Raw genomic sequence first — 25,947 nt, 5'->3', positions numbered from 1 at the left:
ATACAGAAACCATCTATGCTTTCAGATTATAGATTAAATGTCATTTTTTATTTTTTTATTAAAAGGAGTCTATAAAGTCATCAATGTGTTTTCTTATTTATTTTATTTATGTATTATTAGACTCCACTTTGTTTTTTTTAAAGAGCGAAAGCATCCCTTCAAAATGTATAAGAAATCACTCATGTTCAATATTTGATTTACAGCAGGCTATACGACAGCAAGAACTTAAATGTGCATGTGCTTCCAAGAGTAAGAAATCTCATCTTCAAGTAAACATTAAGACAGTGGTTCTAAAGAATTTGACCCCCGCCCCCGTGCTATTCCCAAGGCTGATCAACCTCTTTTAAGCTTTATGTCTTCCATGAGTTAACCAGAAGCTTGTATTGACTAGATACTGTCCAGTGAAATAGAAAGAGCCTGCGTGGGGGTGGGATGCAGGAGGCAGATACTACAAGGCAGAGTCAGAAACACAGACTTGGAGTGATTACTACCTCTTCAATCCCTGCTTTACCATTTGCCACATGTATGATCTAGAGCAAGTTACACAGCTTTTCTAACCTTCAGTGTCCTAATCCATCAGTCAGAGATAATAACTGTACCCTCCTCTTAGATTTATTGTAAAGATTCAATAAAATAACGCAGGTACCACACTTGATACAGTGGCTGTAAAGTTCTAGAAGCTCAGTTTTATATCCCTGAGAACATTAATTCTGTAGTTTGAGAATAAGTAGAGTACATTTTCCTTAGTGCAGTATCTAAACGTATATATATGCAAATTAAAAGTGGAGGGGCGCCTGGGTGCCTCAGTTGGTTAAGAGTCTGACTCTCCATCTCAGCTCAGGTCTCGATTTCAGGGTCATGAGTTCAAGTGGCAGCTACTTTAAAAAAAAAAAAAAAAAAAAACTAAGAAAAAAAATGAAGTAATGACCTAAACAGCTACCTCTCATGTGCTTTATGGAGAAGTAGTTGGTCTATTTTGAAAGTACAGCAAGTGAAGAGTGAAGCTCGTCAAAACCTCAGAGTAGATTAATAGCAGGGTTGCTCCCCTTATAATCTACAATTTAATTCATTGCTCTTTAGAGATGTAGTATGTAAATTCAAGTGAAAAGGTAATTAATAGGGGCGCCTGGGTGGCGCAGTCGGTTAAGCGTCCGACTTCAGCCAGGTCACGATCTCGCGGTCCGGGAGTTCGAGCCCCGCGTCAGGCTCTGGGCTGATGGCTCGGAGCCTGGAGCCTGTTTCCGATTCTGTGTCTCCCTCTCTCTCTGCCCCTCCCCCGTTCATGCTCTGTCTCTCTCTGTCCCAAAAATAAATAAACGTTGAAAAAAAAAAAAAACAATTAAAAAAAAAAAAGGTAATTAATAATCCAATAGTAAGAAACCTTTTCTATAGAAATCTTTGCGGGAAGATTTGCCATACTATCCTTTACAATCCCTATCTTGGGGGCAAAGATAATAATGGTGAATAATTACGATTACTTATTGAGAAGGTACTATGTGCCGGGAAATACACTAAGCACATGGCATACGCTATCGAGTATAATTTTCATTAAAATTCTATTATGAAGGCTTAGACAGACTAATTTTCTTGCATGTGCAGTTATTAAGTGGTAGAACTAATAAGATTCAAATCCAGAAGTGATGACATTCTAAAAATCCTGCCCTTCCACTATGCCACATAACTCTCAGTAAGCACTAAACAAGTTTGATCTCAGTCATGACAAGATACTGCCTATACTGCCTATACATTTGCCCTGGCATCCAGGACCATGGTGACATAAGAGGTGTCACTGGGACCACCCAGGTTATCCATTCAGAGCATATTTATTACATTTGTTCTAAGACTTTTTTTTTTTTACTTCTTATGATGGGAAAAACAATGATATCAAATGGAAGATTTGTTTTCATTTGCAAAACAGAAACATGGGGAATTTAGCCATTAGAACATTAGCCAAACTCATTATTGTTACCAAAGTGTGTCATAACAGAAATGTTTTTCAATGAAACAGCAATTCCATTTCCAAGCTTGATTTGGTCTCTTGAGTTTCTAATAAAATGCTCACAATACCAATTGTCTTCATTCCTTTTCTGATGTCTGACCACCTGTACTGAAACTATCCATCACTGCCCTTCATACACATTGCTCTAAGCAAGAGTTGCTGAAAAGACTTTTGGTAATTTTCACTGTTCACCTGGGATCTGAGATAGTACCTTAGAGTAGATAGAGATCTATTCTATGTCCAGTCCTGTGTCCATCATCACTTAGGTTTTTACTTCAGGATAACAAAATGAAGGTGCCTGATTGAAATTCAAATATTTCTGGGGTGCCTGGGTGGCTCAGTCAGATAAGCATCCTACCCTTGATTTTGGCTCAGGTCATGATCTCACAGTCATGAGATCATGACCTGTGCCAGGCCCATCCCTGGCCATGGAGTCTACTTGGGATTCTCTCTCTTTCTCTCTCTCTCTTTCTCTTTCTCCCTCTCTCTCTGCCCCTCCCCACTCATTCTCTCTCTCTCTCTCTCTCTCTCTCTCTCTCTCTCAATAAATAAACATTTATTTATTCAAATATGTATTCAATTATTTATTAAAATATTTCTAAGCTCATCTCATCTCATTTACAAACAAGACAGGTATGAATCTGATCAGCAATGGATATGAAGTGTCGCTCCATTTACATTTCTTCATATCACACGAGGGCCAGCCCACAGAATCTCTAGCTTACTTTCAGTGTACAAGGTGTAGCTTATTTTGAGGCATCAAGGCTTCTAAAACTAAGTGAAAATGTAATCTGAAAGTAGCAACTGAAATTTCATAACTTAATAAACTTATGCCTGCATATTTTTCCTGCATATTTTAGATATCCTTTTAAGCAGTAAGCCAAATCTTTGTGCAATAGCAACTGATAAAAAATAAGCTGTTATTAGTAAACATGTTAATGAATATATAGGTAAAAATCCTATGAAGATTTGCACAGACACTCACAGAATTTTCTATTTCATTCACCTCCTCATTTATTTAACATCTATTTATTGAGCCTCTAATATATGCCAGGCATCGTACTTGGCATTGGAGATATAGACGTGAACAAAGCAGATGTTATGTCTGCCCTTCTGCTGACTTCTGGTGTAAATGATAAAGAGGAGAGAATACTATAAGTAAATTCCTTTATCATAAACAAAATGATGAAAACAGTAAAAATACTAAAGATGTCATTTATAGGAAGTTGTTGCCAGAAAACTGGAAACAAAAAGCTGATGGGTCTTCATGTACCAGTATTTGTACACATATAGCAAGGTTTAATAGAATTTTTTAATTTTAGAGTAGAAGACATGTCAAATGCAGTTTACATTTCTCAGCCAGTAATTATATTTTCTTACAAGGGGCTATTACATTTTTAGAGACAGACACAGCAAATAATAAAAGGTTTTATTTGAGAGGAGAAACAAGCATGGTGGGGTTTTTTTAGATGAAAGGGGTATAATAAATTTATGAGACCTCACATACAGCTATAATATAATAAATTAGAAGGATTAATAGAATTGTGAGCTACAGTAACCTGCACTAGTAGAATGCCTATTTTATGGAGCTCGATAATACAGTTTATCATTGACTCCATGGGAATTCCCACAATATATTAGCTGCGGTGTAACAATAAAGCACACACAGTAAGGGGCATGTCCCTTTTGACACACATTCTCTTCCCACACTTATTTTACCAGGGAAACAACTCTGGTGCAGTTTAATTAAACTGCACTGCAATGAATTAGTCCAGGTCTTAGCCCTCTGACAGAGAGGGCCCTGGCAGTACCACAGGGGTCTGTCCCCTTATGATACCCGAGAGACTTCAGAAAACCTGGGAAAAAAAGCGTAGGGTCCCTCAGATGACAGTGTCACTGGGCAAGCCCAGAGCTGTCAATCAGTTCACTTAAGGAAGCACCCATCCCTTTGGAGAAGTTTTTATATTTCCCCATTTGTTGACTATGGGTCAGTCTTTTGGGAAACATGTAAATGCCTTGGGAAGCTTTATGTTCTATTTCCCTAGCTGGGGACAAGGCTATCATTGCTCACTTTAAAACAAAATAGCCTTGCTATTTTAAAGTCCACTGTGTATTCATAGCTAGCTTTGGAGAGGCAAGCCAGAAAGTAATAACTGAAAATAAACTTAGGATGATGATGAGTTCAAATAAACTCTACTGGTAATAAGATATGAATAAAAACATTTTCATTCAGAGTAAAAACTCTCCAGCTAAACATGATCTAGAATATCCAAGATGGAAGTGTATTACAAGAGATATGTTATTTCCCCAGAGTTTCTGATCAACAGCGTAGTAAGGTTACACCCCCCAATGACACAGAAAATCTTGCATTATTGATGAATATTCTTATTTTATCTGAACACTGTTTATTAATTCATGAGGGTGTTTTGGAATTGAAAGATAAAAATTTACAAAACAATTACATTTTTAATAACTGCTTCAAGCCAGATACATTGAATATTTAAGTGAACCAACACAAAGACCTCAAAAGAATTTATTAGACAATGGCAATTAGATCTCTAATAACTTGGCTCCACTGGAATTACTGAGCTCCATTTAGATGCCAGACATGGCACCTTAGTGATGGGTACACCATGTCGCCATCCTGCCTTTGGCTGGGGATCCTGAGAAATGACAGTCCCATTAGGTGTCGTGTAAAGCAGCTGACCTCACACTCTCAGCACTTGATCTTTGCACTGCAAGTGACCATTTGTCACTGTTGCCCAGAGATGGAGCTCAGGTGACTCAATGTCACCACTGCCTTTTCAAAAGAGTAAGATAGTTATAAGTTTTTTTCCAAGTCTAGAAGAGACTTTTTTTTCCCTAAACAAATTTGCTTAGAAAAATGGGTAGGCAAATTAAAAGCAAAGAATAGACTTCTTTACTCATAGGCAGTATGCTTTCTAATCATTACAAAAATTATCGAAACTTTTTCAAAAATTATTGAAACTCTTTGACCCAAGGGAAAAAAAGATTTATGGCTGCCTGAAAACTTTCCCTTTACAATCTTTATCCCAAGTAGGTAACAATAAAAGTATTTCTACCAGAACAAACACATTAACATAGAGCACCCATAGAGGCTTATTCACAAAAAGCAGTATTTCTCTTTCCTTCTCAAATAAGGCTTAGTTTTCTGTAAATTGCAATTCTCATAATAAGAAAATTCCCACCACAATATTTTCAAGCTATAAGAATAATATCATCTTTCTATTTGTTGTGCCTAAGAAATCCCAGAATTTGAGCTAGCTAGTTAAGAGATAAGCTTCTCACATTTCTAGTCTCCTGGAGCCTTTTTCACCTCTAGTGATTCAGAAATCTCTGTGCTGATTTCACAGTAGTAGCTATTGAGTTAGTGACCATTGCATGCAGGCACTGTGCGAAGTGTTGTACACAGGGTATTTTATGAATATGTCACTTTATTTTTTTATGAGCATGCCATTTTAATTCCCAGTAGCAACATGGGAGTTTATTATTACTGTCTTTTTATAGATAAGTAAACTGAGAGAGAATTTATGTTATTTTCCCAAAAGCGACAGAGGTAGTAGCAGAGCTCGAATGCAGAGTGATTCTAATTTTAAAATAGATGCTGTTGAAAATTAATTAATTAATTAATTAGATGCCATTAAGGGCGCCTGGGTGGCTCAGTCAGTAGAGCATGTGACTCTTGATCTCAGGGTCATGAATTTTTTAAAAATTTTTAAAAATATTTTATTTATCTTTGAGAGAGAGAGAGAAAAAAAAAAACAGGGGAGGGGCAGAGAGAGAGGGAGGGAGACAGAATCTGAACCAGGCTCCAGGCTCTGAGCTGTCAGCACAGAGCTGGACATGGGGCTCAAACTCATGGACCATGAGATCATGACCTGAGCCAGTCGGAGGCTTAATTGAGCCACCCAGTCACCCCATCGGGGTCATGAATTTGAGCCCCATGTGGGTTGTAAAGTTTACTTAAAAAACAATATTAAATAAATAAAATTACTCTCATTTTGGGGCACCTGGCTAGCTCAGTCAGTCTGAACATGAGACTCTTGATCTTGGGGTCATGAGTTCTAGCCCCATGTCGGAGATAGAGTTTACTTTAAAACAAAAATTTTAAAATAGATGTTAAATTCTTAGCTACACAATTCAAGGTCTTTTTTCAGTATAAATATTTTCATTTGAAAAATGTCTAACTTTTTCTTCAACAAGATCCTTTTTTTTTTTTTTTAAGATTTTATTTTTTTTATGGGGCACCTGGATGGCTCAGTCAGTTAAGCGCCTGACTTCGGCTCCGGTCATGATCTTATGGTTTGAGAGGTTGAGTCCCATGTTAGGCTCTTTGCTGACCACTCAGAGAACAGAGGCTGCTTTGGATTATGTGCCTCCCTATCTCTCTACCCAACCCCACTCACTCACTTGCTCTCTCTCTCTCTCTGAAAAATAAATAAACCTTAAAGAAAAAATTTTGTAAGTAATCTCTACACTCAGTGTGTGGCTCGAACTCACAACCCCAAGATCAAGAGTCAGATGTTCCACGAACTGAGCCAGCCATGCACCCCTCAACAAGATTTTTAAAAATATTGGGTCATTTGTTATCCCTCTTGACCCATCTTATTGTGTAATGACAGAGGTTGAAATATTGTTCCATTTGAGGAAGAGACTTTATTCTGAACTCATGTTTCTTTGGAAATGATATTGTTTACATGCACTGTGCTCTTGCTTTTTCTTCATGTACCTGTATCTCCCCTGGAATGTCTTTCCACTAGACATACATCTCTGACATCAAAAATGAACTATTGCCTTAATTGTCAAAGGAAGAAATAACTGAAACTCAAAGTTATGATAAGCTACCTGTAACTATATTGCTCCCTATTATGACCTCCCACTTCCCAGTCCAACCCTTATTTATAAGAAACTGGATTGATTTACAATTGAAAATATAATTAAATCACTTTAACATTGGAAATAGTATGGCAAGACCTTTATTTTTGTGAATTCAACATCTGAGTGTTAACATCCATGGCACTTGTTTTCCCAATTTATTTTACATTCCCATATTTTCCCAGTTTATAGTATGTATGAAAATAAGTTTTGTATCACCCTTTAAACGTTTTATTCTGAAATACCAAGCGTATCAGTGAAAAATAAAATTTTTGACAATCTCAATGTTTCCATATACTTACAATTAATATTTGGCTGACTTTGAACATAGTGGCCTTAAGATAAAATAAAATTTAAAGATACTAAAATATTAAAATGCTAAGTACAAGTGTAACAGAAAGACAAACATACATAGCTGAGGTCAAATGAAAGAAACGGAAACATCTAGGTGCCAGGGAGGAGCCCAAACAAGCAACTTACGAGACAAATGAAATCAGTCAGAGAGAAGTAGTGCAGTTGTATGACCTAGGGCCCAGAAGCAAAGGTTTCAATTTCCACATGGGGCAAGAGATGTGGCCTTGAATGCACATACTATAAAGAGGTGGAAACAAGACATTTCCTGAAGTTAGGGCCCCAAGGGGCTGCCCCTTCAATGTAAGACAACCTTTCCACCCCAAAGTTCCAGAGACAAAAAAAAAAAAAAAAGACACCATCTCTTCCAAAGGCTCTCACAGGATTCTAAAAGTAAAAATCCATTTGAGAAAGTGAAGATTCAGTTTATGTTATCTTATGGAATAGGAAAAATATCAGCATGAAGATGTATTCCCAACTCTTAAATTTGAAAAACCTGATAGAGGAAAATGCAAGGCTACTCTGCATCAACACTGTAGAAATCTAGATTGACCGTTGTTTTCCTTCAGCATTATTCTCTGGCCCTGGACAAATATACACACAATCATCAATAAAGCTGACCTGAACCCCAAATTCCAAGCCTACTACAGTAAGCAATACAATCAACGGGGGGATTAGAACCCAAAAGCTTCAGAAAATCAAATAAGATGAATTTCTACCATTTTGGGTCTCTGCGCCTTTCGCAGAAGTCCCAACAGCACTATGTTGGGAGAGAGCGTCTCACAACCTCTGTGGTCCCAAGGAGCCACCATGTGGAGGGCCCAGGGAAGAGTGTGCCATTTTCAGTGGAAAACAAGAGGCAGTTATGAATTATGATGACTGCATACTTTGGATCTGGATTTGCTGCACCTTTTTTTTTTTTTTTATAGTAAGACACCGACTGCTTAAGAAATAAGGATGTTGCAATGAATCCATTAAACAGATGTGAAAAGGAGCATTTTAAGAGGTGCAGTTTCTTTGAAAAATGGATCAAATTCTTGAATTCAACATAACTCAATATGTTTGTAAATAAACATATTTGTTTACCTGAAAAAATAAAACATAAAATTAAATAAATAAATAAATAAATAAATAAATAAATAAATAAAATGAGAGGGGCATATAGCTGGCTCAGTTGGTGAAGCATGTGAATCTTGATTTCAGAGTTGTGACTTTGAGCTCCATGTTGAATGTAGAAATTACTTAAAATCTTTAGAAAATATGTTAAATAAACTATAAAATAAGTATATTTTAAGTTATTAAGGAAATAATAAAAAGAGCCAAAACTACAAGGAAAGAAGAGAACATGATTTAAAAAAATCAAGATATAGGAAAAAAGGAATAGAGCTTCTGTAAAAAAAAAAAAGAAAGAAAGAAAAAGAAGAATTTTGGAATTCGAGATTGAAATTTTAAAAATTGAGGATGAATGAATAACAAAGTACATGGGGTTGCTGAGATTTAGATTAGAGAACTGGAGGATAGTTCTGAAGAAACTACCCAGGGATAACAGAGTGAAAGAGGTAAGGGAAGGGGAAATATGAAAGAGAACAGATGAAACATGGAAAAATAAAATGAAAATGTCCAACATACAAGATATGGGAGTTCCAGAAAGAGAGAAGACTAAAGTCATAACATATGCAATGAGTGGAGCCTGGTTGGCTCAATCTGTTACGTGTCCAACTTCCACACAGGTCATGATCTCAGGGTTCCTGAATTTGAGCCTCTGCACTGACAGTGCAGAGCCTGCTTGGGATTCTCTCTCTCCCCTTCTCTTTCTCTGCCACTCCCTCACTTGCACTCTCTCAAAATGAATAAATAAACTTGAAAAACAAAAACAAAAAAAACATATTCAATGAGATGACGTTTGATAATATTCAATTTTATGATTAATATTTTATGATTAATGAATGACAAGAACCATTTGATTTAAAAACCACAAAGAACCCAAAGCACAATAAAAATATAAATCTACTCCAAAATACCTCTTGCTGGAACTATAGAATACCAAAGCAGAAAAAAATATTAAAAGGAGTCAGAGAGAAGACAGATTGTCTGCAAAGGAATATAAATTAGACTGTTAGCAAACAAAAAATAACTGTCAGCCTTGAATTCTATACCAGCTCCAATATCACTCAAAGGTATATATGAACAGGTAATAGGAAATACAAAAAATAGAGGAATAAGTTAATTGACACCATAAAGAAGTAATCAAGCAAATTCAATGAGTGGGTCATTCTCAAAAATGAATGTCATGAAAATAGTGAAGGCATAGACCCTTTGCTAGATTAAGAAGATTTAAGAGATATAACAGATAAATGCAATGTGTAGATTTTGGTTGAATCCCAGTTTGAAAAAAGATATTGAAAAATTTGGAAAAATTGACAAAATCTGAATATATACTCAGTACTAGTTGATATTAGAGAATGGTTGCTAAAATTTTTATATATGTTAATGACATTTTATATGTATTAGACCTCTCTTTAGTTTAGAGAAGCATACTAAGCTATTTGCATTTGGGGATCAAGTATCAAGATATCTGTGAATTTATTTTTAGGTTGTTTAGCTAACGTGCGTGTGTGTGTGTGTGTGTGTGTGTGTGTGTGCACGCACATGAGTGTGTATAGATAGAGAGTGCACATATGCCAAAAACTTAACAAAATTTTTAGTCTAGGTGATAGACATATGGGTGTACATAGTTCTTTAGTTACTTTTCTATATGTTTGAAATTCCCATAATAAAAAAATTAAGAGAGAAAAGATGATGTAAATATATTCTCATAGACTAGATCATTTTTTGTCACTTGCAAATCACACCAAAAAATTTTAGTAATAAATAAATCACAGTAAGAAGAATAAATCAATTACAGTAATAATAAACTACAGAAGATTTCAGGAGAGAATGGAGAAAAAAGACACTGAAATGTAAATCAGTGGAAGCAATGACAGTAAAGACTACCAGAGTGGGAGTTAGCAAAAACCGGTGATGGAAATAGAATACTCACATAAAAATTCGAGGTCGTGATCCAAGGAAGGTATCCTACAAGTTTGCAAAAAATGTAAAGATATGTACTAACTTAAAGATTTTTTTTAATTATGTTTATTTTTGAGAGAGAGAGAAAGGAGAGAAACAGTGCAAGCTGGGTAGGGGCACAGAGAGAGAGGGAGATGCAGAATCTGTAGCAGGCTCCAGGCTCTGGGCTGTCAGCACAGAGCCTGACGCGGGGCTCGAACTCACGGACCGTGAGATCGTGACCTGAGCCAAAGTCAGATGCTTAACCGATTGAGCCCCCCAGCACCCCTTAACTTAAAGATTTTTTGATACAACGATGCATATTTAAAAAGGTGAGGTATTCATTGGAAGAACAGAAAAAAATGTATTACTTCAAATAAAATGAGAGAAATAAAATTATAAATCAAGTCTTTCCAAAAGAAAGCAAAAAAGAGAAACAAGTGAAAAGTAAATCGAAAATTAAATATAAAATACTATAAATCAATAAAAATACTCTAGTAGTGGCTATAGTATAGATTTTAAGAGTTAAAAGATTCTCGAATTGGATGCTTAAAACTATCACTATAGGCTATTTATAAAATAGATCAGCAATGATCAAGATGGATGAATCTCATAAACATCACCTTGAGTTCTCAGGGAATTGCAAAAAGATAAAATAATATGGAACAATTTATATAATTGTTTAATATACGGACAAAATTGAAACGTATATTACACACACAGATTACTATTCAGCAATGAAAAGAATAAAACTGTGGTCAGTTCTGAAAGGACAAAAGTACAGACGAGTGGTCGCCAGGTGTGAAAGATGGGTGGGAGGAGGGGAAGAGGTGGGTGTGGCTCTGAAGGAGTAGCATGAGGGAGCACTTCGTGGTGATAGACTAGCTCTTCATCTTGCCTGGGTGGTACACCTATCTATACAGGTGATAAAATGACAGAACTATACACATACGTTGTGCCAGTGTGTGTTCCAGGTCTTGATATTGTGCTGTAGTTACATAAGATGTAACCACTGAGGAAAACTGGGTGAGAGGTACACAGAACCTCCCTTACTCCCCTTTGAAATTTCCGATGAATCTGTGATTACTGTAAAACCTGGGTTTGGAGCATAATTTGTTCTGGAAACATGCTTGTAATCCAAAGAACTTGTGTATCAAAGTGAATTTCAACAACCACTGTGGTAGTCGTGATCATGTGACATTAGGCATCACATACTACTTATAAGACATGACTTGTTTATCAAGTTAAAATTTATTAGAGGGGCGCCTGGGTGGCGCAGTCGGTTAAGCGTCCGACTTCAGCCAGGTCACGATCTCGCGGTCCGTGAGTTCGAGCCCCGCGTCGGGCTCTGGGCTGATGGCTCAGAGCCTGGAGCCTGTTTCCGATTCTGTGTCTCCCTCTCTCTCTGCCCCTCGCCCGTTCATGCTCTCTCTCTGTCCCAAAAATAAATAAACGTTGAAAAAAAAAATAAATGAAAATTAGGCAGATTCATTAGAGAAAAAAAAATTTTTGAAAAAAAAAAATTTATTAGAAATATTTGCTTGTCTTGCAGAACACCCACAGAACAAGTTACTCGCAATCCAAGGTTTTACTGTATTTCAAAATAAGGTTTTAAAAATGCTATACCTTGCTTTTAACTAACATGTATATGGCAAATGCATTAAAAATGTCTCCGTGTTGTTCAGAATTTTCTGAGTGCTACATGGTCATACTTAACATTTACAAAATAATAATAGCAATGATGCAGAAGACGAGAATTTTAATAGTTCACAAACAAATAAAAATGTTTGACCCAGGGTCACCTGGGTGACTCAGTCGGTTAAGCGTCTGACTTCAGCTCAGGTCATGATCCCGCGGTTCATGAGTTTGAGCCCTGCGCAGGCTTCGCGCTGGCAGCTCAGAACCTGGAGCCTGCTTCAGATTTTGTGTCTTCCTCTCTATCTGCCCCTCTCCCACTCATTCTCTCTCTCTCTCTCTCTCTCTCTCTCTGTATCTCTGTTAAAAATTTTTTTTAAATGTTTGACCCAGGAATCATGTCAGAAAATAACATGCACCGGCAAACTAAACAAGATAATTAGACTTTCACTTTGTTTTGTGATGAATATTAATTCATTTAACTCCAGTCTCAGAAACTCCAACAGAATTATGACAGTCCAGTTTAAGCAGAGAATACAGGCAGTCCCGACTTTGCATGATTCGCATATACAGAAATTTCAGTTACCACGGATCAGTTAAATAACACACGTCCTCCAAAAATTCAATTTTCAGTTATCACATACATTCAGTGCCATTACATGAAGTTTTAACTTCTCTGCTAGGTCTTCGGTCCACAAATCATGACATAAGTAAAAGACATGCATTATGATTAGAAAGCAATCATGTCACTTCTTTTCAAAGTTTGTTGGTGATCGATCACTGAGCATCTGTTACTCAACTCATGCACAGGCAGTGAAGTGTATAGTTCTGCTTCATGAAGACAAATGTAAATGGGAAAAATGATTGTGATAAAAAGCATAAATATGTCCCAGAGGAAATGAATCCAGCAAAAAAGCTCCACATAAAAGGAATTCTCAAATACATTTTCCAACACTGCAACCACAGGAGTGGGAATTTGGGAATGTGGGGAGGTGATTCAAACTTAAAAGAAATATAACAGGGGCGCCTGGGGGGCTCAATCAGTTAAGCCTCCAACTCTTGATTTTGGCTCAGGCCATGATCTCATGGGTCATGGGTTCAAGCCCCGTGTCCAGCTCTGCTCTGACAGTGCAAACCTTGCTTGGGATTCTCTCTCTGCCCCTCCCCTGCTCATGCACATGCTCGCTCTCTCTCTCTCTCTCTCTCTCTCTCTCTCAAAATAAATAAACATTTTAAGAAAATGAGCACAACAATTGGCCAACACATAGAAAGGTTTCTTACTCCTTCTTGTAAGTCATACAACAAGAAGACAAGCATTGTTGAAACTACACCTAAGTTTTACAAATAAAACACATTAATATGTTTTATATAACAGTGTACCAAACATTCCTTTTACTATTTTCGTATGTCCTTACTGTACATGTAACCATGTATATACATGTGTAAACAGTAAAGGTGTTTTTAATGTTTTGACAAGAAATATTTAAAGATCACAGAACAATCATGATTCTTCCCCCTATGGATTGTAAGATCATTTGCACAATTATTTTTACTGCCCCACACTACTGTACAAAGTGAGGACTGCTTACATATAAAGGGGATAATCAACCTGTGCATGAATTGAGTAACAACTCCATTCCCCTGTAAGAAAACAGATTTTCTACATGATTTAGGAGGTAAATAACACAAACAGGACTTCCTTAGGCTTTTCCTCTAGCCCTGTGTGCTGTCATTTGACGGTCAAATCCCCTTTTTAATGGTCCTTCATATATTTTAAGCAAGAAATCTCTCACTTCAAATGAAATCTGAAGTGAGACAACTTATTAAACAGCAACTCAAGATTATACTTAAATTCATTTTGTTTATAAAGCACTTGATGAGAACTATGATGAACCAATGACCGTACATGAGAGCTATGGTCATTTCAACCATTTTAGTCCAATTTTTTTCCTGTGTTTTTTGTTCATTATTTTGATGCATGCAGATAAATAAATACAGATGCTAACAGTTCAAGTGACCCTTGACATCTCTGTAATATTCTTCCCTTAATCTGAGATGGCTAGTTTGCCTGCATACATATGTGAAACTTGCAGTAAGAAAAAAAAAAAAAACAACAAAAAACTTTAGCAGCCTTATTCCAAAATATGCCCACAAATTTAAAAAGGAAACAGAAACAAATAAAATTATCATCAGAACTATAGGTGGGAATTATTATAGAAAGTTTTATTAGCAGCCTTCTTTATAATGGATAAAAATTTTAAATGGAATTGACTTAAATATCCAAATTTAGACCAATGGAGCAAAACATGGTAAATTCAGAATGGAATATTAAGCATCTGTGAAAATTTATGTTTAGGAACAGTTTTCAACAATGAGAGGAAAGGCATATAATTTAGATAAAAAAGAGTATAAGGTGATAGATACATTTAATGCAACTATGTATTTCAAATGCACAAAAATACTCAATAGTAATATAATATTAACAACTGTCCCCGGAGGGTGTGATTGTGAATGTTTGACTAGCTGATGGATAAAAGGATTGATACTTGCAATCAATTTTTCAATACTTTCCAAAATATAAATGACAATAAAAGTATTTTTAAATACTTCACTAATAAAAATTGCATAAAAGAAATAAGCCTCTCCTTCCAGACTAGAAGTGGTTCTCAAAACACCCATGCAGCTTGAGCAACAAAGCAAGGACTCTTCCTGGAGAGGAACTTTCTACATCATATTCAGGCCCCGTTTTCAGAGACTAAATTCAGTAAAGACAGGAGCCCATGATCCCCATGGAGACAATGGCTAGCAAATCCTGTAGCAACTCTCCCCAGAACCCATTCCAATCCCTTAGTACTCATAATGGAGAATTTGCCAGAATGGAATTTGCCTGTGGCTATTTTGTAACTTAACACACTGGAAAACTAAACTATGCCTGCAAAATGTGGTTATAACTTATATAGACTTCTTTAGTAAACCAGTATTATTTTATAAGAAAAAAATCAAGAAAAATGATTACTCTCAAAAAACCAGAATTAAGTAAATAAACAAACCAAACAAACCAAATGAAAGAAGTAAAATCAGAGACAACTAAAAGTCATCAAATACCAATTTACCAGGGCGCCTGGGTGGCTCAGTCCGTTAAGTGTCCTACTTCCACTCAGGTCATGATCTCACGCTTTGTGGGTTCGAGTCCCCCAGTGGGTTCTGTGCTGTCAGCTCAGAGCCTAGATCCTGCTTCAGACTCTGTGTCTCCCTCTCTCTGTGCCCCTCCCTGGCTCGTGCTCTCTCTCTCTCTCTCAAAAATAAATATTAAACACTGAAAAAATCAATTTACCCAAGTCATTCCTTGGAGGTAGTGTGTTTGAATAAAATTAGGATTAGAATATCAATGAACCTATGTGGGTTTTTTTTTAAATTTTTTTAATGTTTATTTATTTTTGAGACAATGCAAGAGACAGAGTGCAAGCAGCAGAGGCACAGACAGAGGGAGACACAGAATGTGAAGCGGGCTCCAGGCTCTGAGCTGTCAGCCCAGAGCCCGACGACGCGGGGCTCGAACTCACGAACCGTGAGATCATGACTTGAGCCGAAGTCGGATACTTAACTGACTGAGACACTCAGGCGCCTCCAATGAACCTATGGTATTATTTTTGTCTATAGTTTCATTATCAGTACGTTGGAGGTCTTTAAAAATAGTTCAATTTTATTTTTAATGTAATTTTTATTATAAAAACTACATACGCACATGACTTTCTTTTTATAAATTCAAATAGACTGAAGGCAGGAAGCAAAAAATAAATAACTCTCTGTACTCCAAACTCAAGTCTTACTCTGCAGAATGAACTATAAAATTATAGTTTCTTGGGTTTCATTATAGAAAATTGGGGGATATATACAAGAATACAAATACACACACACACATTTGTTTTCTGCATGTGAGAAACATAATATGCCTGCTTTTCTGCATTCTTTTCTCCCTTAAAAATATATTTTGGAAAATTTCCACATTGGTACATAAAAATAAACTTCATGCTTTGTAATAGTTCAATGTCATCACACGCATGATTGTTCTATAACTTACTTAATTTCCTGTTGACATATATTTAAGTTCCTTCTAGTTCTTGCATTACAATCTGCAGAAATGGGCATCCATGTACACATTATTTTTGTATGTTAGTTCAAGTAAGATAAGTTCTTAGCAACGGAATTGCTAGACCAAAGGCACATTTTGTTTTTTGAGAAATATTACCAAATTACCCTCTATATAAGTTTACACTGACTGATACTCCCAAGAACAGTGTATATAATAATGATTTTTCTTGCAACTTCATCTTACAGCATTATACTATAACTGTAAAACTCACACCCTGAAAACAAGTACCATTTCATCCACCATCAGCTGTCACGCCAGAAGACTCTGATGATGTATTCTTTCAAATTATTCTTGTCATTGGAAGTCTTCACCTTACTTATATAGTTGCTGATATCTTATATCTGGTTTGGGCAGTAATGATGGAATCTAGCAGTACTGGATTCTGAAACCTTTGTTTTAATGGAAGGGATAACTGTATAACCTCATTTCCAAAATCTTAGGTGTGTTAAAACTGGCTTGAATGGTACATCCAAATGTAGTCATTAAAGAAATGTTTTTTAAAAATTAAATGGTAGTCATTCATTTTTGAATCATATCCTGATTTCCATTTATACATTCACAAAATATAACTTTAAAAACTATTAGCATTCTTCGTGCCCCCCAAAATAACTTTGAAATGTCTATCAGATCTTATGTTAGTATCTCCCTATAGTACATATTTGTCAAACCTTAGTAATGAAAAATTAACTTCCCAATTACGAGCAATGTAAAAATAAACAATTCCTTACCTGAAACTCTTGAGCTTCTCCAAGACCATTTTTAAAAGTTCTACAAAGTAGAATCTGTAAAACATATGGCACATCCAAGAAGGAAATCTTTAAATTTTGGACATGAGCACAAAGTGGTAGCTCTTTTAGAAGAGACTTTTCTCTACTGCAAACCAGCTGTAGGCACAGTCTAGTTATAGCCCTCAGAAAAGCTGTGCTGTGATATATTAATTTACACCTACTGTGCATTAAATGAGAAACCAGAGGCCACGTACTGGGCACATAACTTATTACCCCAACATAAAACACATACTATGCTTACTAGTAAAAATATTTAAGGTATGGTGTCTGGGAATTTCTGATGTGACAAACAAGTAAAGAAGCTGAGTATTTATGGTATTATTACCTAACTCATGATGCCAGAATATCCATAATAAATAGTAAAAGAAATGACCAGCTAGACCTTGAAAATTTTAATAAAATAATGGAAAATAAGTAATTACTAAAATTACAAAGGCCATAAATTAATGCTTTTACACCAAATTTGTGAAGTGTTAGTTGATTACACAAATCTGAGTGCTTAATGCTTATTCTTATTCCATAAAGCAATATCAAAAAAGTAGTGATTCTGCACTATTTTTAAAGGATTGAGTCCAATATCTCTGGAGCAAAATAGTAAATAATTACAATTTTCTTATTAGAAATTTTCCATGTTTTTAAATTTTTTATGTTTATTTATTTTTGAGAGAGAGAGAGTGACAGAGTGCAAGCAGGGGAGGGGCAGAGACAGAGGGGCAGACACAGAATCCAAAACAGGCTTCAGGCTCTGAGTTGTCAGCACTGAGCCCGATGTGGGGCTCAAACCCATGAGCCATGAGATCATGACCTGGGCCGAAGTTGGATACTCAACTGACTGAGCCACCCAGGTGCCCCAGAAATTTTCCATTTTAATTGTGACAGCTGGGCTACTTTTACATGAGAAAACATACTCACAAGAGTAATACTCTATTACCCAGACATGATGCTACCCCACACTGCTGATAGCTTCACCTGAAGTGGCACATGAAGGCAGTTTCTGGAAAAGTGACAGCCCTGGAGAGTAAATACCCTAGGGAAGAAACACCATCCAGTGGGAAAGGGAGTTAGTCAGTAAATGTCCCAGAATGCCTGAATAGTGCTGGGTTATTTTAAGGTGAGTTTCTTGGGGCATATCCCATAGGATGTGCCTCCAGCAGTTACCCACACATCAGTGCACCCTTTATTGCCTTTTCTCTCTTGCCTTTGCTTCCTAGGATGACTTCCCAAATAAATTAATGGCAAACAAGTCCTTATCTCAGAGTATGCTTTGGGGTAAACCATATTAAGAAAGCAGCTTGTATGTGGTAGAAGTTTATTGTTCTCTCTTGAAGTAGTTCAGAGGTATACAGCCAAGGGTTGGTAGTGTAACCCTGCCATTCTTGACATGTCGTTTCTTTATCCGATTACAAGATGGTCCACGTTGGCTAAGATGGCTCTCACCATCTCCCAAACTGTGGAAAAGGGGAAAAAATAGAGTGCACAAGACCACTCCTTTTCGGGGCACATCTTAGAAATGTACACAACGCTTGTGTTTTTGGATCTTTGGCCAGGATGTAGTCATATGGCTACATTTGGCTGCAAGGGTGGCTGGGAAATGTTGTCTCTATTGGGCAATCACGTACACAGGTAGTAGTCAGAAGTTTTATTATTTGAGAAAGGGGAAGAATATTTGTGGAAAACCAATACCTGCACCTTTATAATGTCCCATTATGACCTTAAACCAATTGTATGTAATGTGATTATTGGTAGCATTAGGTCTAAATCTACCATCTTGATATTTGTTTTCTATTTGTCCCACCTGTTCTTGGTTCTCTCTCTCTTCCTTTTCTCAGACTTCCTTTGGATTAATCCTTTTCTATGGTTCCTTTTTTTTCTCCTTTTCCAATTTATTAGCTATAAATCTTTGTCTTATTATTTTAATGGTGGCTTAAGGGTCATCACCAAGGACTCATTTTAACTTATCACTATCTCAAGTGATAGTATGTCATTTCACATATAGCATCAGAACCTTACAAGAGTATATTTCCATTTCTCCCTAGGCAACCCTTCTGCTCTTTTTGTCCTACATTTTGGTCCTACATATGTATTATCCCCACATACACTATTATTAATTTTGTTTAGTTAATTATCTTTTTAAAAATTTAAATAACAGAAAAAAAGTCATATACTTACCTATGCAATTGGCATTTCCTGTGCCTTTATTCCTTTGTGTAGATGCACAATTTTATCTGGTATCATTTTCTTGTTGAAAGACTTCCTTTAGCACTTCTTGTACCACAAATCTGCTGATGAGAAACATTTTGCTGGATATAGAATTCTAGCTTTTCGTTCTGGTACCTTAAAGTTGTTGCTTCACTGTATTCTTAAATGTGACTTGTTTTTTTAAAAGAAATCTGATGTCATGCTTATTCTTGTTCCTCTATATACATAACATGTTTTTTTCATCCTGGCTGCTTTCATATTTTTCTTTTCAAAACCACTGGTTTTGAGCAATTTATTATGTGCCATGATGCCATTTTCTGTTTCTTGTGATTAGAGATTATTGAAATTTTTGGATCTATAGGTTTATGATCTTCATCAAATTTGGAAATTTTCAGCCATTATTTCTTCAAATATTTTTTCTAAATTCCTTCAGGGACTTAAATTACATGCACATTAGGTTTCTTGAAGTTTTTTCTCATAACTAATACTCTGTTCCTTTTTTAAGTTTTTCTCTATGTTTCATTTTGGATAGTTTCTATTTCAGTCTGCAGGTTTGTTAATATTTTCTTCAGTGATATGTACTGTATATTTCCTCCAGTGTATTTTTTTAAGTTTTTATTTATTTTTATTTATTTATTTATTTATTTATTTATTTATTTATTTATTTATTTATTTTGAGGGGCAGGGGTGTAGGGGCAGAGAGAGAGAGAAAGAGAGAGAGAATCCCAAGCAGGATCTGCACCATCAGCACAGAGCCTGATGTGGGGCTCAGTTCTACAACCGTGAGATCATGGTCTGAGCCAAAATCAAGAGCCAGACACTTAACTGACTGAGTGCCCCTCCTCCAGTGTATTTTTTCTCTCGGACGTTAGAGTTTTCATCTCTAGAAATTTGATTTGCTTTTTTTAATCTTTTATGTCTCAACACATTTAATCTTCCCTTTAGCTTTTTAAACTATGGCATAGATTGCAGTAAAACTATTTGAATGTCCTTATCTGCTGGTGGTAATATCTGTGCCACTCTGGGTCAGTTTTAATTAACTGATTTTTCTCCTCATTATGCATGATATCGGCCTGCTTCTTTGCATGGTAATTTTTCACTGATCCCTGAAATTGTGAATGTTAGCTTTTTGGTTCCTGGATATTTTTGTATTCCTATAAACATTTCTGAGTTTTACTTAATCCTTTTGGGTCTTGTTTTCAACATTTGTTAGGTGGGACAAGTGCTGTGTTTACTCTAGTACTAAACTCCTCTGTCCACTACCCTGTGGATTTTGAGGTTTTCCACTGTAGCTGATGGGAGCAGATTCTATCCCTGACCCTATCTGAGCCCTAGTTACTGTTCCCCCTAATTTTTTGGTGGGTTCTTCTCCTGGCTTTAGGCAATTCTTTCACATACTGGTTAATACTCAGTTCTCTAGGGCAATCCTCTGAAAATCTACTGGACATCTGTTAACCTTTGTAGAGTTTTGGCCTGCCACAGTGAAGATAGGGATGCTTCTCTTTCAAAATAGAAGGAGACTTTCACCTGGTAGAGGGAGAAAGCAGGTTGATGTAGGTGGCTATGATGTAAAAATTTCCCCTTATTCATGGTTTCATCAACTGTGTCTGGAGTTCTATGCATCAAGCACAGGTACAGGTACCAGGAGGCCTCACAAGAGATGGCAAATCATACATGGGAGTCACTATCCCTGGAAAAACTGCTGCTGTACCCTCCCCAAACTCTGAGGATGTGTTCTTAGATGACAATGGTCACTTTTGCAAGAGTCTACAAAAGTCTAACTAGGAAATAAGGGGTGATTAATGGAACTTTTAACCAGTTTAACTGAAGCTCAGAAATTGCTAGCATAAATAGCATTTATCAACCCCATCCCCAACACCTTTTTGCATCCATTGATGTATCCAGGAGATTTTTTCCACTTTTATTTGTTTTTAGTTGGGAAAAGAAATAAAGAATTTGAGATTGGAGCAGAGCCCAGATGACAGATGAGAGGACAGAAGGAAGAATGGGTCTCTCTGATACTGAGACCCAAGAGTTAGCTTTTTTTTGCCCCTCTGGGTTCTGAAGGAAAAAAAGCTGAAATAGGCTTTGAAAGATTTAGAACACAATCAAAGCTACTTTAGAGCCAAAAAGGGAAATATTGTATCTGCCACTTTATTAAGATCATGTTTTGTCCCAATAGAAAGGCAATATTTTTTTTAAACAATAACAGTAAGTATTCATATGCATGTGTGGAACGGGCTCTCTCACACAGAGTTGGGAAGATGGCAAATGAATGAATCTTTTTGTAAAGACAATTTTGCAGAATGTTACAAAAATATAAGGTATGCACCATTTGACCTGATAATTCCTCTTCTGAAACTCTGTCTGAAGACTATCACACACATACACAAAAAAGTACTCACAATCATTCTCATTTTAATGGCTTTGATAGCAAAAAATGAGAAGTCAATGCTACAGGTAGAATTGTGTCTCCCTAAAAGTTGTGGTAAAGCTCTATCCCCCCAGTACCTCAGAATGTGACCTTATTTGAAAAAAAAATGTTAATTGCAGATTAGTTAAGATGAGGTCATACACAAGTCGAATGGGCCCCAATCCAATATGAGTGGTGTCCTTACAAGAGAGAGAAACATTGTGTAAGCAGGGGCACCCACAGAGAGAAGATATTGCGAAGATCCATAGGGATATGATGGTCGAGTGCCTGGAGTGCTGCATCTACCAACCAAAAAACGCCAGGTATTACCAATGAACACCAGAAGCTGGAAAAAGAAAGGAATATTCTCTCCTATAGCTGACAGAGAGAGCATGACATGTTTATTTCCTGATTCTGTGTCTCCCTCTCTCTCTGCCCCTTCCCCGCTCATGCTCTGTCTCTCAAAAATGAATAAACATTAAAAAAAAAATTTAAGAAAGATATAAACCAAACTCCTAGCCATGTTTTGTGTCTTATCCTCTACATTCCCCCAATCTTTCATAATAATAATGTAGTTGTATATATTTTGTATAATTTCAAAACATTTTTTAAGAGTAAAGTTTAAGCACTTTCTTGATAATCACCTTTTAATAACTTTTACACCGTTGACTGGACACTGTAAAACTAAAGCAATAAGGAACGACATAAATACTGTCATTTCATACTGGAGTAAAAGCTAATGATTCTGAAACTGTTACACACGTGCTGGGATTGAACAAATTAGTAAATGTATGGCTGATGGTGGGAGGAGGCTTCTCACTACTGGAAAAGAAGAATGTAGAGATGTAAAAGGAGAAGGCAAGAAGGAACACTGCATGCTAGATTAGATTGGAAGACATCAGTATGAACTGGGTTTTGTTTGTTTTTTGTTTTCTGTTTTTGAGAGAGAGATAGAGAGTAAGCAGGGGAGAGGCAGGCAGAATCCCAAGCAGGCTCCACACTGTCACCATGAAGCCTGATGCAGTGCTCAAATTCATGAACCATGAGATCATGACCTGAGCCAAAAATCAAGAGTCAGACACTTAACCAACTGAGCCACTCAGCCCCCAGTATGAACTGTTTTAGGTTACTGTAGATAGAGATGGGTAAAGCAATAATGATGCAAATGTGTACATACACAGGTTAGTACACATACAAATATTTTTTAGTTCTGTCCAGGGCTTAGAAGCAATGATACTCCAGTGGCAACAAACATTTTCAACAAACATTTCAGAACTTGGTTTCTGAAACTTGGAGAATGTTTACCATTCTCCAATAAAAGAAATCAGGGATCCTTTGTAGAATGACCAATTCTAAGACTAGGTGAGGGAAAATACAAGATGATACTGGAGCATCTTGTAGTGTCAGAAAGTAAGGAAACATCCAAAAACTAAATAATGGGACACAGGAGCCAACCAAAAAAAAAAAGTCCCAATAGTTAAAACTAAACAATTTAAGAGCAAAATAAATAGCATAGTATTGAATTATAACTCAAAGTATATAATTAATATCTATAAGTCTATACTGATATAAATAAATGACTTAAAAAATAAGTTAAAGGGAAAGAGACAAATCTCCCATACAAAAGAATTCCAAAATAGTTTATGTGGGTACTTTCCTCCTCAAGAAGGTGAAGCTTAACTCCCTCCTCCCCTTGATTTTGGGCTGCACTTAGTCACTTGTTTACAAAGAGTAGAGTATGGAAAGTAAAAGAAGAGATAAAAGTGTATTTATAGTGAAGAAACCTGACAAACATTACCTTGATCAGGTGATCAAGGTTAATATCATCAGTGATAAGCCAAGTTGATAGCAAATACACTTAATATGATGAGAACCATACTTCATCTTCATCCTCATCCTCCCAAACACCCATGACCCCAGTCTAACCATGAGAAAAACACCAGACTTTATTCTTTTTTATTTAATTTTTTTAAACGTTTATTTATTTTTGAGACAAAGAGAGACAGAGCATGAACGGGGGAGGGTCAGAGACAGAGGGAGACACAGAATCTGAAACAGGCTCCAGGCTCTGAGCTGTCCGCACAGAGCCCGACGCGAGGCTCGAACTCACGGACGGCGAGATCATGACCTGAGCTGGAGTCGGACGCTCAACCGACTGAGCCACCCAGGCGCCCCACACCAGACAACTTTAAATTGAGGTGTATTCTATAAAATATCTGACTAGCGTTCCTCAAAAACAAGGAAGTGTGAAAAAATGTCACACAGCAAAGATGCTAAGGAAACATGACACCTAAGTGTAATGTGGTATCCTGAATAGGATCCTGGAACAGAAAAAGAACATTAGGGACAAAAATAGTAAAATCTGAATATAATGTGGAGGTTAGTTATTAATAATGTGTCAGCAACTATGTGGATGGAACTAGAGGGTATTATGCTAAGCAAAATTAGTCAGTCAGAGAAAGACAAATATATGACTTCACTCATATGAGGAATTTAGGATACAAAACAGATGAACATAAGAGAAGGGAAGCAAAAATAATATAAAATCAGGGAGGGGGACAAAACATAAGAGACTCTTAAGTATACAGAACAAACAGAGGGTTGCTACAGGGGTTGTGGGAGGAGGAATGGGCTAAATGGGCAAGGGGCAATTAAGGAAGACACTTGTTGGGATGAACAGTGGGTGTTACACACAGGGGATGAATCACTGGAATCTACTTCTGAAATCATGGTTGCACTACATGCAACTAACTTGGATGTAAATTAAAAAATAAATTAATTAGTGGCACCTGGGTGACTCAGTCAGTTAGGCGTCTGACTTCAGCTCGGGTCATGATCTCACTGCTCGTGAGATCTGCATTGGGCTCTGTGCTGACAGCTCAGAGCCTGGAGCCTGCTTCATATTCTGTGTCTCCCTCTCTCTCTGTCCCTCCCCCATTCGTGCTCTGTCTCACTCTCTCTCTCTCTCTCTCTCAAAAAATAAACATTTAAAAAATTCTAATTAATTAATTTTTTTAAATAATGACTGATAGAGAAAAAAATAATGTATCAATATGGATTCACTGCTTGTGACAAATGTACCATACTAATGTAAGACGTTAACAATAAGCAAAACTGGGTGGGGCGCCTGGGTGGCTCAGTTGGTTGAGCATCCGACTTCAGCTCAGGTCATGATCTCACGGTTTGTGAGTTCGAGCCCCCATCAGGCTCTGTGCTGACGGCTTGGAGCCCAGAGCCTGCTTCAGATTCTGTCTCCCTCTCTCTCTGCCCCTGCCCTGCTCACACTGTCTCTCTCTCTCTCTCTCTCTCTCTCTCCTTCAAAAATAAACATTTAAAAAAAATTTTTTTAAACAATAAGCAAAACTGGGTGAGGGGGATACAGGAACTACTTGTACTACGTTCTTGATCTTTCCCTTTAAATTTAAATGACTTATTTTTTGGAACTCATTCATGTGGTTCCATTTCTTAATTCTGGTGAAAAACACATAAAATCTACCATCTTAACTACTTCTAAATGTGAAGTTCAGTTGGGGCGCCTGGGTGGCTCAGTCGGTTAAGCATCTGACTTCGGCTTAGGTCATGATCTCGCAGCCCGTGAGCTCAAGCTTAGGTCATGATCTCGCAGCCCGGGAGCTCAAGCCCCGCGTCGGGCTCTGTGCTGACAGCTTAGAGCCTGGAGCCTGCTTCCGATTCTGTGTCTCCCTCTCTCTCTGCCCCTCCCCCGTTCATGCTCTGTCTCTCTCTGTCCCAAAAATAAATAAACGTTGAAAAAAAAAATTAAAAAAAATAAAAAAATAAAATAAATAAATCAATGTTAAAAATAAATAAATAAATAAATAAATAAATAAATAAATAAAATGTAAAGTTGGGTAGTGTTAAGATGTTATTCACGTTGTTGTGCAACCAATCTTCAGAACTTTTTCATTTTGCAAAACTAAAACTCTATACCCATTAGATAATAACTCCTCATGTCCCCCTCCCTCCTGTCCCTGGTGACTGCCCATTCAACTTTCCATCTCTATGGATTTGACTACTCTAAACACCTTGTGCAAGTGGGATCTTACAATATTTGTCTTTTTTGGCTGTTTTTTTCACTTGGCTCAGTCTCCTCTAACTTCATCCACATTGTTGTGTGTTAAGTGTCTTAAGTCAGCTTAGGCTGCTATAACAAAATACCATAGACTGGGTAGCTTAAACCATAGACAATTCTCACAGTTGTGGAAATGGGAAGATCAGAGTGCCAGCATAGTCCACTTCTGGTGAAAGCTTTCTTTCTGACTTACAGACTTCTTGCTATGTCCACATATGATGGAAACAGAAAGCTCTAACCTCTTCCTCTTCTTATAACGACAATAACTCTATCATGGAGTCTCCACCCACATGACCTCATCAAAACCTAAGTACCTCCCAAAGGCCTCCTAATACTATTACATTGGGGATTAAGATTTCAACATCTGAATGTCTA

At 36.9% G+C, this 25,947-nt stretch overlaps 1 long non-coding RNA gene across 3 annotated transcripts in view; it reads right to left on the bottom strand.

Annotated features, from left to right (window-relative positions):
* Positions 1-25,947, bottom strand: part of LOC147581876 (uncharacterized) — a 191,961-nt gene that overhangs the window by 64,622 nt on the left and 101,392 nt on the right. For all 3 annotated transcript variants that reach the window (XR_015250347.1, XR_015250345.1, XR_015250346.1), the window contains exons 3-4: positions 19,040-19,149; positions 16,811-16,864 (exon numbers count right to left, since the gene is read on the bottom strand). This is a non-coding gene — a long non-coding RNA (uncharacterized LOC147581876). The remainder of the gene's footprint in view (positions 1-16,810; positions 16,865-19,039; positions 19,150-25,947) is intronic.

Source organism: Puma concolor, chromosome B1 (genome assembly GCF_028749965.1).
Source record: "Puma concolor isolate L17-30 chromosome B1, mPumCon1.1.hap2, whole genome shotgun sequence".
In the NCBI taxonomy this organism is placed as follows: domain Eukaryota; kingdom Metazoa; phylum Chordata; class Mammalia; order Carnivora; family Felidae; genus Puma; species Puma concolor.
Note: the sequence above shows the minus strand (reverse complement) of the source record. Positions and strands in the feature narration are given on the sequence as shown.